Source organism: Oncorhynchus masou, chromosome 9 (genome assembly GCF_036934945.1).
Source record: "Oncorhynchus masou masou isolate Uvic2021 chromosome 9, UVic_Omas_1.1, whole genome shotgun sequence".
Taxonomy (NCBI): Eukaryota; Metazoa; Chordata; class Actinopteri; order Salmoniformes; family Salmonidae; genus Oncorhynchus; species Oncorhynchus masou.
Genome location: NC_088220.1, coordinates 37,517,741 through 37,535,527, shown reverse-complemented (window position 1 = coordinate 37,535,527; position 17,787 = coordinate 37,517,741). Strand labels below are relative to the sequence as shown.

General features: G+C 42.3%; 1 protein-coding gene across 1 annotated transcript in view; it reads left to right on the top strand.

Annotated features, from left to right (window-relative positions):
- Window positions 1-17,787, top strand: part of LOC135545973 (leucine-rich repeat and immunoglobulin-like domain-containing nogo receptor-interacting protein 2) — a 410,569-nt gene that overhangs the window by 306,653 nt on the left and 86,129 nt on the right. The gene's annotated exons all lie outside the window — the stretch shown is intronic.

Sequence of the window (17,787 nt, the reverse complement as noted above, 5' to 3'; positions counted from 1 at the left end):
GGCGGCCAAATGAGGTGTTGGCTTTCGGGATGATCAGTGAGATACACCTGCTGGAACGCGTGTTACGGGTGGGTGTTGCCATCGTGACCAGTGAACTGAGATAAGGCGGAGCTTTACCTAGCATGGACTTGTAGATGAACTGGAGCCAGTGGGTCTGGCGACGAATATGTAGCGAGGGCCAGCCGACTAGAGCATACAGGTCGCAGTGGTGGGTGGTATAAGGTGCTTTAGTGACAAAACGGATGGCACTGTGATAAACTGCATCCAATTTGCAGGGGTAGAGTGTTGGAAGCTATTTTGTAGATGACATCGCCGAAGTCGAGGATTGGTAGAATAGTCAGTTTAACTAGGGTAAGTTTGGCGGCGACAGTGAAGGAGGATTTGTTGCGGAATAAAAAGCCGACTCTAGATTTGATTTTCGATTGGAGATGTTTGATATGAGTCTGGAAGGAGAGTTTACAGTCTAGCCAGACACCTAGGTACTTATAGATGTCCACATATTCAAGGTCGGAACCATCCAAGGTGGTGATGTTAGTGGGGCGTGCGGGTGCAGGCAGCGAACGGTTGAAAAGCATGCATTTGGTTTTACTAGCGTTTAAGAGCAGTTGGAGGCCACGGAAGGAGTGTTGTATGGCATTGAAGCTCATTTGGAGGTTAGATAGCACAGTGTCCAAGGACGGGCCGGAAGTATACAGAATGGTGTCGTCTGCGTAGAGGTGGATCAGGGAATCGCCCGCAGCAAGAGCAACATCATTGATATATACAGAGAAAAGAGTCGGCCCGAGAATTGAACCCTGTGGCACCCCCATAGAGACTGCCAGAGGACCGGACAGCATGCCCTCCGATTTGACACACTGAACTCTGTCTGCAAAGTAGTTGGTGAACCAGGCAAGGCAGTCATCAGAAAAACCGAGGCTACTGAGTCTGCCGATAAGAATATGGTGATTGACAGAGTCGAAAGTGTGATTATTTTCTTCATATCCATCACCTGCATATTCCATGCATGTGTGCTGTGCAATCCATGTGAAATTCCATATACATGTCCGGTAATTCCAGCTTCCAACTTCGGACCAGTACAGTAGGCAGGCCTTATGAAATACTTGTAAACCTACTCATCCTGTCCACAGGAACCTCCATCTTAAGACTTATAAGAGCATGAGAGAAGTAGAAAAGTAAAGAAATATCCTTCAATTTTACTTAGTCCTCCTTTTTATTTCGAGGAGAACACATCATAGCATTACGATGGGTTTGCAGATTCTTGCCCCCTCATTGCATCATTATCATACTGTATTACAAAAAAACAGGCATATTGATAAAGGACAGTCTATATCTACATAATAGATTATAATGAGTCTGTCCACTCAAATTATCTATTTCAACTCATCTGACATGCCCTGACATGCCCTCACAACAACATGGTAAGTCTTCTGTATAATTTGCAAAAGGTTGGACCAAGGAGTTCTGTGTGCTTTGATTAACTTCCCTCACCACATACAGATATAACTGTTAAAAGATCCACCTGGCATTTTTTACACAACACTGCTCCATTAAACATTTATATTTTGTAACTTCTTCCTCATCTTGATCACTGGATCTGTGGTTCCAACCAACTCCCCTCGCTGGTCTTAACTACAGTCCTTTGGGAACGCGTCAACTAGACACCTTCTCTCTACCCCCTCCATCTTTTTTTAAGGTCAAAAGAGATGTTTTCCCTCCCTGGAGCGTTCCAGCTCCCCTGCCAATCAAGAGACAGTGATTGAATTAGTGCCAGCTCTGGCAGCTCGACTTCCGCTGAACGATAGACAGATACCGAGTAGAGATTAGACGAGTGTGAAGTTCACCCTCCTTCAGAACTCGGCTGTTGCCTCGCTCTCCCCACAGCTCTCAAGGAGAGGATAGGCTTCTTGTATGACAGGCCTAGACCCATCAACCCTGAGCGGAATGTAAACTAGGGTAAAACCCATCTCGTCCACCAAGCAATCAGGCAAGGAGAAATGGATGGTGTATCAGCGTGGAGTGTAGTATCAATGTTTCCGCAATTTCTTGAAAGGTCCCTGCTGCTAAAGTGGGGTTCGTGGTGATAATGCAGAAATCTTGCTGTGCCATCATGGACAGCCATTTAGGAATAGCCTGGAATAGGACAGGAATGGCAGTGTAAACAGTTTTTTGGTACACCATGTGATTCAAATGGTCGGCCTACCTTAACACAACAGTAACTACCTTCAATGCCCATTGGTTGAGTAATAATTTAACAAGAGGAGATGTTGAGGGAGTGAAATATGGTGACACTCGAAACGAAAGGCCCACTCTTTTGAATTGTTCAAGGAAGTTCATCTGAGGACTGTTATCCAACTGGCAGGGAATGTGGTGCTAAGAGGTACTCCATAGACAGTTATTGTCAGTTAATGAAGCTACTGTTGCATGCTCGCTCCTTTTTGAGAATGAGCTTTATGACAGGAGTCTATCAGTAACACGCAAGATGTATTGAACTATCTGTAACAGTGGCTTATGTTGTTGTACACCTTATTCTTCACCCACTGATATGGGAAAGTGGTACAAACTTCTACAATGTGGAAGAAAGCAGTCTTGTTTTCTCCTCCAAACCCTGCAGGCATCACACCCTGGCTGAGAGTGGCTGTGACTAAAATGTCTCAATTACCAGACTACATCAGTTCCTATTAAAAAAGGGAAACACCTTAACAAGTATAAGACAGGTTCGTGACAGGCCACCTATTAGATTGGGTCAGGATGCTCTCGATGGTGCAGCTGTAGAACCTTTTGAGGATCTGAGGACCCATGCCAAATCTTTTCAAGTCTCCTGAGGGGGAATAGGATATTTTGTGCCCTCTTCACCACTGTCTTGGTGTGCTTGGACCATTTTATTTTGTTGGTGATATGGACACCAAGGAACTTGAAGCTCTCAACCTGCTCCACTACAGCCCCGATGAGAATGGGGGTGTGCTCGGTCCTCTTTTCCTGTAGTCCACAATCATCTGCTTTGTCTTGATCACATTGAGGAAGAGGTTGTTGTGCTGGCACCACATGGCCAGGTCTCTGGCCTAGAAGGCCAGCCTCCCGAAGTCGCCTCTTCACTGTTGATGTTGAGACTGGTGTTTTGCGGGCACTATTTAATGAAGCTGCCAGTTGAGGACTTGTGAGGCGTCTGTTTCTCAAACTAGACACTCTGGTGTACTTGTCCTCTTGCACAATTGTGCACCGGGGCCTCCGACTCCTTTTTTATTCTGATTAAAGCCAGTTTGCGCTGTTCTGTGAAGGGAGTAGTACACAGCGTTGTACGAGATATTCAGTTTCTTGAAAATTGTCATGCCCTGACCTTAGAGAACCTTTTTATGTCTTTATTTGTATTTCTATGTTTTGGCAGGGTAGGGTTCTCAATCAGGGACAGCTGTCTATCGGTACCTCTGATTGAGAACCATACATAGGTAGCCCTTTTTCCCTTTTTTTGTCTTTGTGGAAAGTTGACTTTGTTTATGACACATAGCCTTTAGCTTCACGGTTTGTTTTATAGTGTTTATTATTTTGTTCGGTGTCTTTTTCTAATTAAAAGAGAATGTATGCCAACCACACTGTGCCTTGGTCCTCTTCTTTCAACAGCCATGACAGAAATATCTCTCATGGAATAGCCTTCATTTCTTAGAACAAGAATAGACTGACACGTTTCAGAAGAATGTTCTTTGTTTCTGGCCATTTTGAGCCTGTAATCGAACCCACAAATGCTGATGCTCCAGATACTCAACAAGTCTAAAAAAGGTCAGTTTTATTGCTTTTTTAATCAGGACAACTGTTTTCACCTGTGCAAACATAATTGCAAAAGGGTTTTCTAATGATCAATTAGCCTTTTAAAATTATAAACTTGGATTAGCGAACACAACGTGCCACTGGAACACAGGAGTGATGGTTGCTGATAGTGGGCCTCTGTACGCCTATGTAGATATTCCATTAAAATCAGCCGTTTCCAGCTACAATAGTCATTTACAACATTAACAATGTCTACACTGTATTTCTGATCAATTTGGTGTTATTTTAATGGACCAAAAATGTTATTTTTTTCAAAAACAATTACATTTCTAAGTGACCCAAACATTTTAAACAGTAGTGTAGATCTTCCTTTTGTCCAGGTAATACATATTGCATTATCTGTGGATCTGTTAGAGAAGTATGCAAATTGAGTGGGTCTAGGGTTTCTGGGATAATGGTGTTGATGTAAGCCAATGCACTTCATGGCTACAGGCTTGAGTGCTTTGGGTCGGTCGTCATTTAGTCAGGTTTCCTTAGTGTTCTTGGGCACAGGAACTATGGTGGTAAGCTTAAAACGTGTTGGCATTGCAGACTTGGACAGGGAGAGGTTGAAAATATCAGTGAAGACACTTGCCATTTGGTCAGCGCATGCTCACAGTACATGTCCTGGTATGCAGTACATGGCCCTGCGGCCTTGTGAATGTTGACCTGTTTAACCCTCCTGTTGTGTTAATTTCATGTTAGTTAACTCTGTGTTCCCAGTCCAAAATTACCACCCCGTTATAGCTGATTATAAATCCATAATAATCCATATATTATCACCTAATGTTGTTATATCTTTTTTATCAACTGAAGGTACTGTGAACATTACACATTTTTAACTTCTATTTACTATTTATGGCCTATAGGCCTCATTGACCTGAGCTCAAACAACTTGTTTTTGAGTGAAAAAAGCATAATGTATAGATAGTTTTTTACTATAGCAACTACTCAGATGAAACATATTGTGCTATTTATTACAGACTACTTTGTGTCAAAGTTTAACAAGGACTCTCCTCACCAGTGTCATGATTAAAGATATGATCAAGTGCCTCACATACAGTTTGGTCATTGTGCTGCCGCAGAATGAATTGTGAGCAAAGCCTCAAAAAATCATTATATAACCAGAGTTGCAAGAAAAGGTCTATATACAGTGCCTTGCGAAAGTATTCGGCCCCCTTGAACTTTGCGACCTTTTGCCACATTTCAGGCTTCAAACATAAAGATATAAAGCTGTATTTTTTGTGAAGAGAAGAATCAACAACAAGTGGGACACAATCATGAAGTGGAACGACATTTATTGGATATTTCAAACTTTTTTAACAAATCAAAAACTGAAAAATTGGGTGTGCAAAATTATATTATATTTAGGAAAGGGTCAGTTTTAGCTAACTAGCTAAGTAGCCACTGGAGAACAACAACACATCGAGATGCAAGTTTTTCAAGTTTTTCTGTCAATGACATACGCTCCCAATGGGATTTGATCAGTAGCGTGCTGTGGTTCTGGGGCCTGGGCCTTCAGTGAAGTCCTACACAGTCCCACCCGAATTAATCCACCTCTTATTACCATCATTATGATGCCATGGCTCTAGACACTATACATTTAGACAGAAACGCAGTATAACCAGGCGTTGCGTCACCTTGAAATTGATAATTTTATTCAGAGAATTGCAGGGGAAGAGTACAATACCTTTTCATTGTGCAGCTTCGTTGCCCTGCGCGCTTGTTCGTTGGGCTGTAGATCCTCTCGGGTGTCCCCAAAAGTTTTCAAAAGCACCATTGTTTGTAAGTGCCCAGCCGTACTTTGGTGTCTCGTTGCTGCCTTGGTTAGACAACTCAGGTTTGCAAAGCCAGTGTGGATCCAAACACCAAATCGATCACTTGCAAATAATAGGCATTCCCAGCAGTACAGTTTGCAGTGCTTCTCGGAGCCTGTGAGTCATCTACCTCTCCTGACAATGTCTAACTTTTCTTGAAAAGTTTGTCTTGAGAATGGCGTTATAATTATATCCTCGACCAAATCGATATCTTCTCCTTCCGCCATTGTGGGTTGAAAAAACAGCTTAGTAGTACGCAAATTAATTTCAGTTTCCTAGTTCTGAGACCTGCCCATATAGTACCTGCCTCTCAATATTGGTAATCCAATCAAAAGACGTGCAGGCACTACGCCTGCTAGCTGGCTCTTGTGTAACACTGGAGCCAGCCAGCAGGCGTACAATAAATCAAATCAAATCAAATTTTATTTGTCACATACACATGGTTAGCAGATGTTAATGTGAGTGTAGCGAAATGCTTGTGCTTCTAGTTCCGACAATGCAGTAATAACCCTAAAGTAATCTAACTAACAATTCCAAAACTAATTTCTTATACACAGTGTAAGGGGATAAATAATATGTACATAAAGATATATGAATGAGTGATGGTACAGAGCAGCATAGGCAAGATACAGTAGATGGTATCGAGTACAGTATATACATATGAGATGAGTATGTAAACAAAGTGGCATAGTTAAAGTGGCTAGTGATACATGTATAACATAAGGATGCAGTAGATGATATAGAGTACAGTATATACGTATACATATGAGATGAATAATGTAGGGTATGTAAACATTATATTAGGTAGCATTGTTTAAAGTGGCGAGTGATATATTTTACATCATTTCCCATCAATTCCCATTATTAAAGTGGCTGGAGTTGAGTCAATGTGTTGGCAGCAGCCACTCAATGTTAGTGGTTGCTGTTTAACAGTCTGATGGCCTTGAGATAGAAGCTGTTTTTCAGTCTCTCGGTCCCAGCTTTGAAGCACCTGTACTGACCTCGCCTTCTGGATGATAGCGGGGTGAACAGGCAGTGGCTCGGGTGGTTGTTGTCCTTGATGATCTTTATGGCCTTCCTGTAACATCGGGTGGTGTAGGTGTCCTGGAGGGCAGGTAGTTTGCTCCCAGTGATGCGTTGTGCAGACCTCACTACCCTCTGGAGAGCCTTACGGTTGTGGGTGGAGCAGTTGCCGTACCCGGCGGTGATACAGCCCGCCAGGATGCTCTCGATTGTGCATCTGTAGAAGTTTGTGAGTGCTTTTGGTGACAAGCCAAATTTCTTCAGCCTCCTGAGGTTGAAGAGGCGCTGCTGCGCCTTCTTCACGATGCTGTTTGTGATGTGTATGCCGAGGAACTTAAAACTTACTACCCTCTCCACTACTGTTCCATCGATGTGGATAGGTGGGTGTTCCCTCTGCTGTTTCCTGAAGTCCACAATCATCTCCTTAGTTTTGTTGACGTTGAGTGTGAGGTTATTTTCCTGACACCACACTCCGAGGGCCCTCACCTCCTCCCTGTAGGCCGTCTCGTCGTTGTTGGTAATCAAGCCTACCACTGTTGTGTCGTCCGCAAACTTGATGATGGAGTTGGAGGCGTGCGTGGCCGCGCAGTCGTGGGTGAACAGGGAGTACAGGAGAGGGCTCAGAACGCACCCTTGTGGGGCCCCAGTGTTGAGGATCAGCGGGGTGGAGATGTTGTTGCCTACCCTCACCACCTGGGGGCGGCCCGTCAGGAAGTCCAGTACCCAGTTGCACAGGGCGGGGTCGAGACCCAGGGTCTCGAGCTTGATGACGAGCTTGGAGGGTACTATGGTGTTAAATGCCGAGCTGTAGTCGAACAGCATTCTCACATAGGTATTCCTCTTGTCCAGATGGGTTAGGGCAGTGTGCAGTGTGGTTGAGATTGCATCGTCTGTGGACCTATTTGGGCGGTAAGCAAATTGGAGTGGGTCTAGGGTGTCAGGTAGGGTGGAGGTGATATGGTCCTTGACTAGTCTCTCAAAGCACTTCATGATGACGGAAGTGAGTGCTACGGGGCGGTAGTCGTTTAGCTCAGTTACCTTAGCTTTCTTGGGAACAGGAACAATGGTGGCCCTCTTGAAGCATGTGGGAACAGCAGACTGGTATAGGGATTGATTGAATATGTCCGTAAACACACCAGCCTGCTGGTCTGCGCATGCTCTGAGGGTGCGGCTGGGGATGCCGTCTGGGCCTGCAGCCTTGCGAGGGTTAACACGTTTAAATGTTTTACTCACCTCGGCTGCAGTGAAGGAGAGACCGCATGTTTTCGTTGCAGGCCGTGTCAGTGGCACTGTATTGTCCTCAAAGAGGGCAAAAAAGTTATTTAGTCTGCCTGGGAGCAAGACATCCTGGTCCGTGACTGGGCTGGCCAACTCTAAAGCTGATTGGTTGACACTAAATTTGAATTTCCATTCACTTTAAGCTACAAGCGCCTGCACTGTTGATTCTGAAGGCCTGAGGGCAGATTTTAGACCCCTGGCAACACATTATGGCTGAATATGATTGGATAATATATCTAACATAAAGACCAGCCCTCCAAATCTAAACCTGGGGCTGGAAGCAGTGCAACCAACAGGAACGCTATGAAATGAAGAGTGTAACTCTTACTCTGGGGAATAATTTAATACATATTTGTGGGAAAATATATTTAAAAAAAAATTATATTCTGATGATGTTTAGGCCAGCAGAGAAGGCCTTGCTGGCCCTGACGGCCCACCACTGGATTTGATAGGATTGACTCCATATCCAAGCTTGTTTCCTTTCACTATTTTTTCGGTGTGTCAGGACCATTCACAGTTGAGCTCGCTCAGTTTAGCTGAATGCTGATTGGCACATTTTTTATACTTTTTTTATCAGAGGCCAAATGCTCGCTGGCCTCCCTTGCCTTCAATGCTCCCCACGCTGCCCTAACAGAGATGCACCACAGGTTATAAAGGAGGTAGAGGTGTGAATTGCAACAAGAGAGCGTAGTTAGGAGATGCTCCAATCACAGGTGGAGGGTGGGAAAAAAAAGTTAATTCAGTTAAGCGCAGCAAATCTCCAAATCACAGCACACACATGCAGTCAATTACGGGAAATCAACAATCAATTAAGGTCAATCACTGGTGAAAGCATAAAAAGCTCAGTGAGAGTTCAGTTCATACAAGTCCACCCTATGACACAGGCAGGGCACAAAGCATGGCCTGTGTGTAGAGGAATTGCAGTAATTTGATTCCGTTGAGAGGGCCACCAAGGTCTACCCATGAGTGCAATCTAGCGCTTTGGCTGTGGGTTTTTAAATACATTTCATGTTTTTTCTTCTTCTAAAAGACCAATATATTGTTATGAGTTATGATTCAACCTTTTTGTTTATTTTTTTACAAGAATGACTATTCGAGTGCTTACCGTCTTAGAGCTACCTGGATTTGGGGCGGCAGGTAGCCTGGTGGGTAGAGTGTTGGGCAAGTAACTAAAGGGTTGCTAGATCAAATCCCCGAGCTGATAAGGACATTCTGGCCCTGAACAAGGCAGTTAATCCACTGTTCCTAAACTGTCATTGTAAATAAGAAGTTGTTATTAACTGACTTGCCTGGTTAAATAAAAATAAATGTGGCAGAAGAGGAATGTTTTCGCTTTGTATCAAGGACTTGGGTGTCAGTTAGTTTATTGCATCCATTAGCAGGTTGATTATCCAGTGGACTGGCCACCATTGAGGTAGAAAAAAAACCTTGCACGCTTCATTAATTGCAGGAGCATCTTTGAGTGAGCCGCAGTCAAAAATAAATAAACTGCTGAGCCAAACAGCAAAGCAGGACCGCAACGAGAAACCCATATTCTTGCTTCTTAAATTGCATTTTAACAGTAGGGGTTGCGTGGGTAAAATCACTGGGGAAGCACAACAAAAAGCCATATTCCAAACAAAGTGATGTGATAATTGCGTTGTTTACTCTATAACCTATTAATTGATATGCCTTGCGAATGTGATATATAGGCCTAAAGGCTGAGACAATAAGAAGACGACAGTGGCATGTTTGTTTTATTACAAAACCGGATAGCCACCTTTGTCCAGTGAAGTCCCCAAAGCATACTTCATGTAACAAACAGTTACAAACAGTTACATGACCTACAGCATTGTCAAGCAAGTTAATGTTTCCGACATTTTCGGAACACTAAACAACTATTAATTTAGAACCACAAAGAGTTACCGCAAGTCACAAAGAAAACAGGAGCTGCCTCCACTACTCCATCAACATTTCAACTTCAACATTATCTAACCACCTCTGCTTACATGCTGACCACACTGCTCACGTCACGTGTGCGAATGTCTGCATAGCCAGGCGCTAAAATAGAACTTGGTTCTCTTTGTGACACTTGATGCGCTGCAAGTCCTTCCTCTCCCATCTCCTCATTGGTTTTTAGGAGCATATACCCATGGGGGTAATTGAAAGATGAACTCCAGGTCAGTTGGTGGTGGAAATGCACCTTAAAGTTGGTTGCCAACCACAATATAAAGTCCAAAGAACAAGAAGAAGCCTGAAGGAGGAGAGATTACTAGAAACAATCTCTGTTTACCCTTTTATCTGTGGATTAATTGTTGGAGTAGATGACCTTTTTCATTTCAGGTAAAATAACATCCCAGTGTCTATATCCCAAGACAAATGCTTTTCGATATGTCCACAAATTAACAAAGTTGGTTCAGAGTTGGTTTAGATTTTTTAACCTGGGTGTCCTGATCGTGTCTGGTGTGGGTGGACAAAATCAACATGTGTGCGATAGCGCACGCAGGCACACTTGCGCAAACGGTCTGGTCAGCATGTTAGTCTAATACAGTGACAACTAAAAGATACCAAAAACGATTTAGTCCAATATACGTTAGCTAAAGATGATGTGGCTGTCCATCCTTCTGATTTATGTGTGTATGTGTGCTTGCGTGTGCGTTAGTAAAGTAAGACAATATGTCGACTCACCCTCATTGTAGAGAAATGCCAATGCCATCCTCCTCCTCTTTCATGTTGAGGAAACGGCCTATCATACGGTATACACTTTTATTTTAGTTGTCCTTGCCTACCTGGCTAAAATGCTTGCTCGCTAGCTTAAATTCCATTCATGGGCAACGTTAGCCTTCTACATCTAGCTACATATTGAACATCCATACTCTCAGGCCAGGGGCACAACAATGTATGAATTAATGGTTGGATCAGAATCACCATTATAATCAATGGCCAGTACAGAGAACGAAGTAAAAGCACAAGTCCAACTCCCTATCTTCATCCATGTCTAACTTAAGAAAGGGACCATTTTAGCTAGCTAGCTACGTAGACACTCGAGGACAACAACACAACAAGATGCAACAATTCAAGTTTTTCAGTTGAACTTGCTCAGTTTAGCCCAACGCTGATTGGCAATTCTTGTATACTTTTTATGCTCGCTGACTTTCCTTGCCTTCAATGCTACAAGCCGCAAAAATGTTATACGTGTTGGGACCAGAGCGCATCAGATAGATGGACTACACGTAGAGAGACAGAGGGGCACTGTTTCGCTCGCTCGGATGCTTTCTCCTGTGAGATACATTCAGCCTCTTGCGAATTGAAGGAAAATTATGAAACACATACTGGACAGTTTTTTTGGGAACCCTGGCTTCCCTTGGCATCCATGAATACACGCTACTGTATTTTAATAGTATTATTTTGAGACATATTGTGTGAATGTTTTATGGACGAAAAAATTATAAATAAAAAATGTATGAGAGCTTGGCAGAGTTGGATTCAAGAACGAAAATATAGAATTGTCTAAATTAAAAAGTTGATAAATTTGTCAAACATTGAACTTGCTCTACAGTGTGGATAGGATCAATATCAGACACCCTCTATACTGAAAAAAATATAAACGCAACAGGCAAAGTGTTTGTTTCATGAGCTGAAATAAAATATCCCAGAAATGTTCTGTACGCACAAAAAAACGTATTTCTCCCACATTGTATGCACACATCAGTTTACTCCCCTGTTAGTGAGCATTTGTCTTTTGCCAAGATACTCCATCCAACTGACAGGTGTGGCATATCAAGAAGCTGATTAAACAGCATCATCATTACACAGGTGCACCTTGTTCTAGGGACAATAAAAGCCCACTCTAAAATATGCAGTTTAGTCACACTACAAAATGCTACAGATGTCTCAAGTCTCGAGGGAGCATGACCACTTGTAACCACGCCAGCCCAGAACCTCCACATCCGGCTTCTTCAGCTGCGGGATTGTCTGAGACCAGCCACCCAGACAGCTGACGAAGCTCTGGGTTTGCACAACCAAAGAATTTCTGCACTGTGTATGCTGTTTGCTGATATCAACATTGTGACCACAGTACCCTATGATGGCTGTGGGGTTATAGTCTGGCTATGCATCAACTAGGACAACGAGTACAATTGCACTTTATCAATGGCAATTTAAATGCACAGAGATACTGTGACGAGATCCTGAGGTCCATTGTCGTGCCGTTCATCCGCCTCCATCTCCTCATGCTTCAGCATGATTATGCATGACCCCATTTAGCAAGGATCTGTAAACAGCTGAAAATGTCCCAGTTCTTCCATGGCCTACATACTCATGTTTAGGATGCTCTGGATCAACGTGTATGACAGCGTGTTCCAGTTCCCGCCAACATCCAGCAATTTAGCACAGCTATTGAAAAGGTGTGGGACAACATTCCGATGGCCACAATCAACAGGCTGATCAACTCTATGCGCTGCATATGGGAAATTAAGGTAATACCAGACACTGACTGATTTTCTGATCCACGCCCGTACCTTTTCTTTTAAGGTATCTGTGACCAACATATGCATATCTGTATTCCCAGTTGTGAAATCCTTAAATTAGGGCCTAAGGAATTTATTTCAATTGACTGATTTCCGTATATGAATTGTAACTCAGTAAAATCTTTGAAATTGTTGCATATTGTTTTTATATTTTTTTGTTCAGTTTATGTATCCATAGATGCACAGGGGTGATCAAATGATTAAAAATCATGCAGAATGCACTTTATTACCAACACTAGAACAGCGGACCACACAGACAGAAGCGGTCAACATCCGCCAGCCAAAACGGTAATGACATTTTATGCATTCAACTCTGGGCAGGATGATATCAGCCAGACTGTCATTATCATCATAGTCATCATCAACCTCTGCTGTGTAAGCACTAAAACTCAGCCTTAATCATTGCCTGTGAGTTACGCACTGAGCAAGAGAGAAAGAGGGAGAAAACAATTAGAGGGCCTTTAAATCTGTGAGTCTAATTATGAATACACTGTCAGACATCTAAAGACACAACATGTATCCAGGACTCAGAGAAGAAGAGGGATTTTCTGTGAGAGAAAGTATATGTGTGTGTGTGTGTGTGTGTGTTTGTGTGTGTGTGTGCCTGTATAGATACCTCAGGAGAGTTTTCATTACACTTCTAAAATCAGGACAAGCTAAAAAAATTGCCTCAATTGGAGCCCTCATCCCCACCTCTGGGGAAGTAATCATAGCGAAAAAGAGGGCTTGCAGGTATATTTGTGTGGAAAAAGTAAACATAAAAAAATAAGCTAAACAAAGCCGGGGCTCTAAGGGACTCCTTGGCAAACAAACGCAACGTTGCAACAAAAGGGTTGATAGCTCGCAAGAGATTCTTTCCATTTCCAGCTACATACTATAAATCTTTAAATTCTGGACATTTATATTTGAAAATTAAAGACAAGATTGGAATCTCCTTTCTTCACTCTCAAATGATCAAGGACATCTATCTCTCAAGCTACAGCATGTCTCATTACATTGCTCCCTATTCAACATTTTAGATTGTCTGCTATAATCTGGATCTTTATACCCCTTTCATATAACACTTTGCTGGAATTAGTCCATTAAAAGGTACATGATGAAGGCATACCAGAGCCATATTACAACAATAACTTTTAATCATTGAGCTCCATTGATCTTGACCTCTAAAAAAATCTTAACTGGCAACGTTCTGATTCTGCAATGTGAAAGATCTGTGAAAGCCCTATGAAAGAGGTAGGAGAAAGTATAATCTGCTGAACTAATTATATTCTACCTGACACAAACAAGACTTCTGTAGCTGTTACTCACACAGTGGTTCGTGTAGTTAACAATTTCAAAACAATCCGTTGCTTTTAAACCTGGTGTTGCTGTACCGAAAAGAGTGTTCACGATGAGACCAATCAATACAATGATATAGATCAAATCAATAATATTATGACACAGTATATGAACTAGTAGCAACGTAATGTTCTTCATTTGTCACTTTTGATGGAGGGAGTTCTTACATTGTGGCCAGACTTATTTCTATCCACCTTTCATCAGGCCACTCAGACTTCAGAGAGAAACAGTTTTGTTACAGACGATCTGTACTGTTGGACACTGTACCTCAACCATTCCAGCCTCATCTGCCAACAATCAATTTCTGGGACCAGTGGGTGCACTTGAGTGATGGGAGTGCAAAAGTAGTGATATTTGGTCATCACCGAATGAGAAAGATTCAAAAGATTGCCTCAGATCAGGGGAAATTGCTTTATCTTGGGCTGTTTTGAGATTATCTTCCCTTGTACTTTTTCACTCTCTCTTTGCCAGAACTTCAAGAGTAGCCTTTGACTTATGATATCAGTTTGTGGTTCAGTGCGGTGCACAGTCTTGTGAGACTGCTATTTGGTGTTGGAGGATGCCGACAGTGTAAATTCCATTACCCTCCAAATAGATTCTCAACCAAGATTTAGAGGTTTTCTAAGTCTCAGAGAACTGCCTCGACAGAGGCGGATTTACGGCTAAGAAAAAACTGAACGTGCTTATTTGAGTTCATTCCCTACTAATTAGTGCTTTAAAGCAGCCATACTGGAAAGAAACCCACAATCAACTCTCTGGCTCCCCTTTCCCCTCTTGAGAACTCCAATTGGACTGTTCTCCAATGTCTAATTGACAAGACGCAGCAATGAGTTCACTGGCATATTGAGTACGTCTCTCTCTCTCCTATCAAAGAGCCACTGCTTAAAGAAGCATCTCGCTCATTTCTCCACACACAGTTCACTAAATGCCTGGGTGTCCTCCATCAAAGGACGAGGCAGCAGGAGAAGGCTTCATCCCCAGAAATAATGGTTTCTAAACTGCCTTCCGTCATGTGAGGGATGATACATAACAGTAATGGGGCTTACTAACAGAAGGGCTGAAGTCCTTGAGATCACATTAGTGGATGGCGAAGCTGTAAGATTCAAAACGGAGGCATATTAGTATTTAATTAATACGCCTTTCCGAGGCTCTGTCCTATTCACTTTTACTGTGGGAGACCTTTTCTGGAAGCCCATTCTCAGCTACGTTGAGGCTCAAGCTGATTATCTCTCATCTGCTATTCCACAGTAAGATGTTGTGTTATGACTCACATAACCACCTGTCAGTCTGTGGTTTTGAGAAGGCCATTAACGTTGAAGCTATGGGAATATAGGAAATCAGCCGTACTGACAATTGGTACATTTCAGTATCATCATTACGCATAGTGCTATGATGAATCATATATATTGCTCTACTAAACAATATGGTATCAGAAACCATACTGCATCATTCCCTTTAATGGGCTAGACTAGTGCATAACGCATCACGAGTCGAATAATAGCCATGACCATGTAAAATAACCACATTAAGCACAAGCCCAACCATTTGTTTGTTTGCCTGAAAGAGTGTCATGTATTTAGAGCATTGTCAAAATCATAATATCAAGGGAATGGTGGAAATAAAAAACTGCCCTGGGTTGCGTTTGTTGCGTTTACGCACTGAAGGTAGGTAAGGAGTCAAATTCAGGAGAGCAGAGATGTCAGTGTAGCGTATATTTTAATAAGGGCAAGTCCAAAAAAACGGTACAGTACAATACCCAAGAACAACGCCCAAGACAATGGGAACTAACAGTACTCCTCCCGTAAGGTGCAAAAACACAGCGCACCTTACTATAATAAACACACGCGAAATACACTGAGGAAAGCCTCCACAAGCAACAAGAATATAATCCCGCACAAACCTAAGCGGGGAAACAGGGGTAAATATACAAACAGAAATGAAAGCAAATGAAAACCGGGTGTGAATGAACCAAAGACAAAACAAATGGAAAAGGAAACATGGATCGGTGATGGCGACGCCGACCTCCGAGCACCGCCCAAACAGTGAGAGGAACCACCATCGTTGGAAGTCGTGACAGCGTTGAGGTGGATTGGTTAGTAGTTGCAGCAGATGATAAGTGGAGGTACCCAGGGACTGTTGGTTCCTCACTTATCCATTGCTATTATTTTTTTTTGTTTTGTGCGGATGCCTACTCAATTTGCCTCAGCAGTTTGTGTTCTTATTAATATACACAGTGTGTGTACCATTTATGATAGTAACACCACAGGAGTGCAGGCTACATTGATACATTTATTATTTCTATCATCTTAATTGCATGACTTGAAATGAATGTTCATCTGCAGTACTGAATTACCTACATTTCTTTGAGAAATTCACCAGGAAAGTCACTACTGCAAATAATGAAACACTTCCAAGTTGTATTCTTAAGGGTTTAGGGGACAGTATAAACAAATCTCTCTACAATGACCTGACTATGCCAGGTCCTATCAATCTTTACTAGTTTCTCACCACCTTGCGAGAGCCACAGTACCTCAAAAAAAATGCATCTCTTCATCCCTCGTCTCCTTAAGTCTCCATCCCTGCTTTCACACTCCATTGAAAGAATTGGCCCCTGAATGATATATGGGCCGGATCCAGGGTGATGCTGTCATTTTTCACCGTCGCCTCTCCACGCTCTTTCACTTGGATGCCGGCTGGGCTGCGAAACCTATCTCGCTGTAAAATGTGGTCTCAAGCTCCTATATTGTTAATGGTAGCAAATAAATCCATCTATGATTTATGAGCGCCCACTGGCCACAGCTTTTGGGGAGAGAGCCGCTGATCTGCTAGGGTCACTAGCATCAGGGACACTAAATCATGCTATTAGTCAGATGCAGGCCTCTATTATGTGAGCGGTTTGGAGTTGGAATAGCAAGTACACTAAGTGGTGTAAAGTACTTAGTAAAACTACTTTAAAGTACAACTTGAGTAGTTTTGGGGGTATCTGTCACATTCTGACCTTAGTTATTTTGTTATGTCTTTGTTTTAGTATGGTCAGGGCGTGAGTTGGGTGGGTTGTCTATGTTAGTTTTTCTATGATTTGCTATTTTTGTGTTTGGCCTGGTATGGTTCTCAATCAGAGGCAGCTGTCAAGCGTTGTCCCTGATTGAGAACCATATTTAGGGAGCCTGTTTTCTTTTGTGTTTCGTGGGTGATTGTTTTCTGTTATGTGTTTGCACCATCCAGAACTGTTTTCGGTCATTTCTCTTAGGTATTTTTGTTATTTCCGTGTTCATTTTAATAAATATGGACACATACCACGCTGCGCCTTGGTCCTCACCTTCTTCCACCAACAACGGCCGTTACAGTATCTGCACTTTGCTTTACAATTTACACTTTTATACTTTTACTTCACTACATTCCTAAAGAAAATAATGTACTTTTTACTCCATACATTTTCCTTTACACCCAAAGTACTTGTTACATTTTGAACGCTTAGCAGGAGGGGACAATAGTCCAACTCACACACTTATTAAGAGAACATCCCTGGTCATCATTACAGCCTCTGATCTGGTGGACTCGCGAACATAAATGCTTAATTTGTAATTGATGCCTTTCGGTAGAATCAGATTTAAAAAACGCATAAAAACATATTACGAAACAGCGAGGACTGTGAAGTAACACACACGCCAGCACACGCACATTGTAATATTGTTTTATGGTAGAATTATACATTTTGTATTTTAGATATGTAGTGGTGTAATGTTATATGATGTACTGTTTTATATTTTCTAATGTGCAATGTAAGTGCCTTAATGTGTTTAGACCCCAGGAAAAGTAGTGGGAATCCCTAATGAATTCAAATACAAAAATGTTGGAGTGTGCCCCTAGCTATCCGTAAATTACAAAAGCAACAATGGTGCCCTCTGGTTTGCTTAATATAAGGCATTTGAAATGATTTATACTTATACTTTTGATACAGAAGTATATTTCAGCAATTACAAACGTTTTATACTTACGTATATCTAAAACCAAATACGTTGACT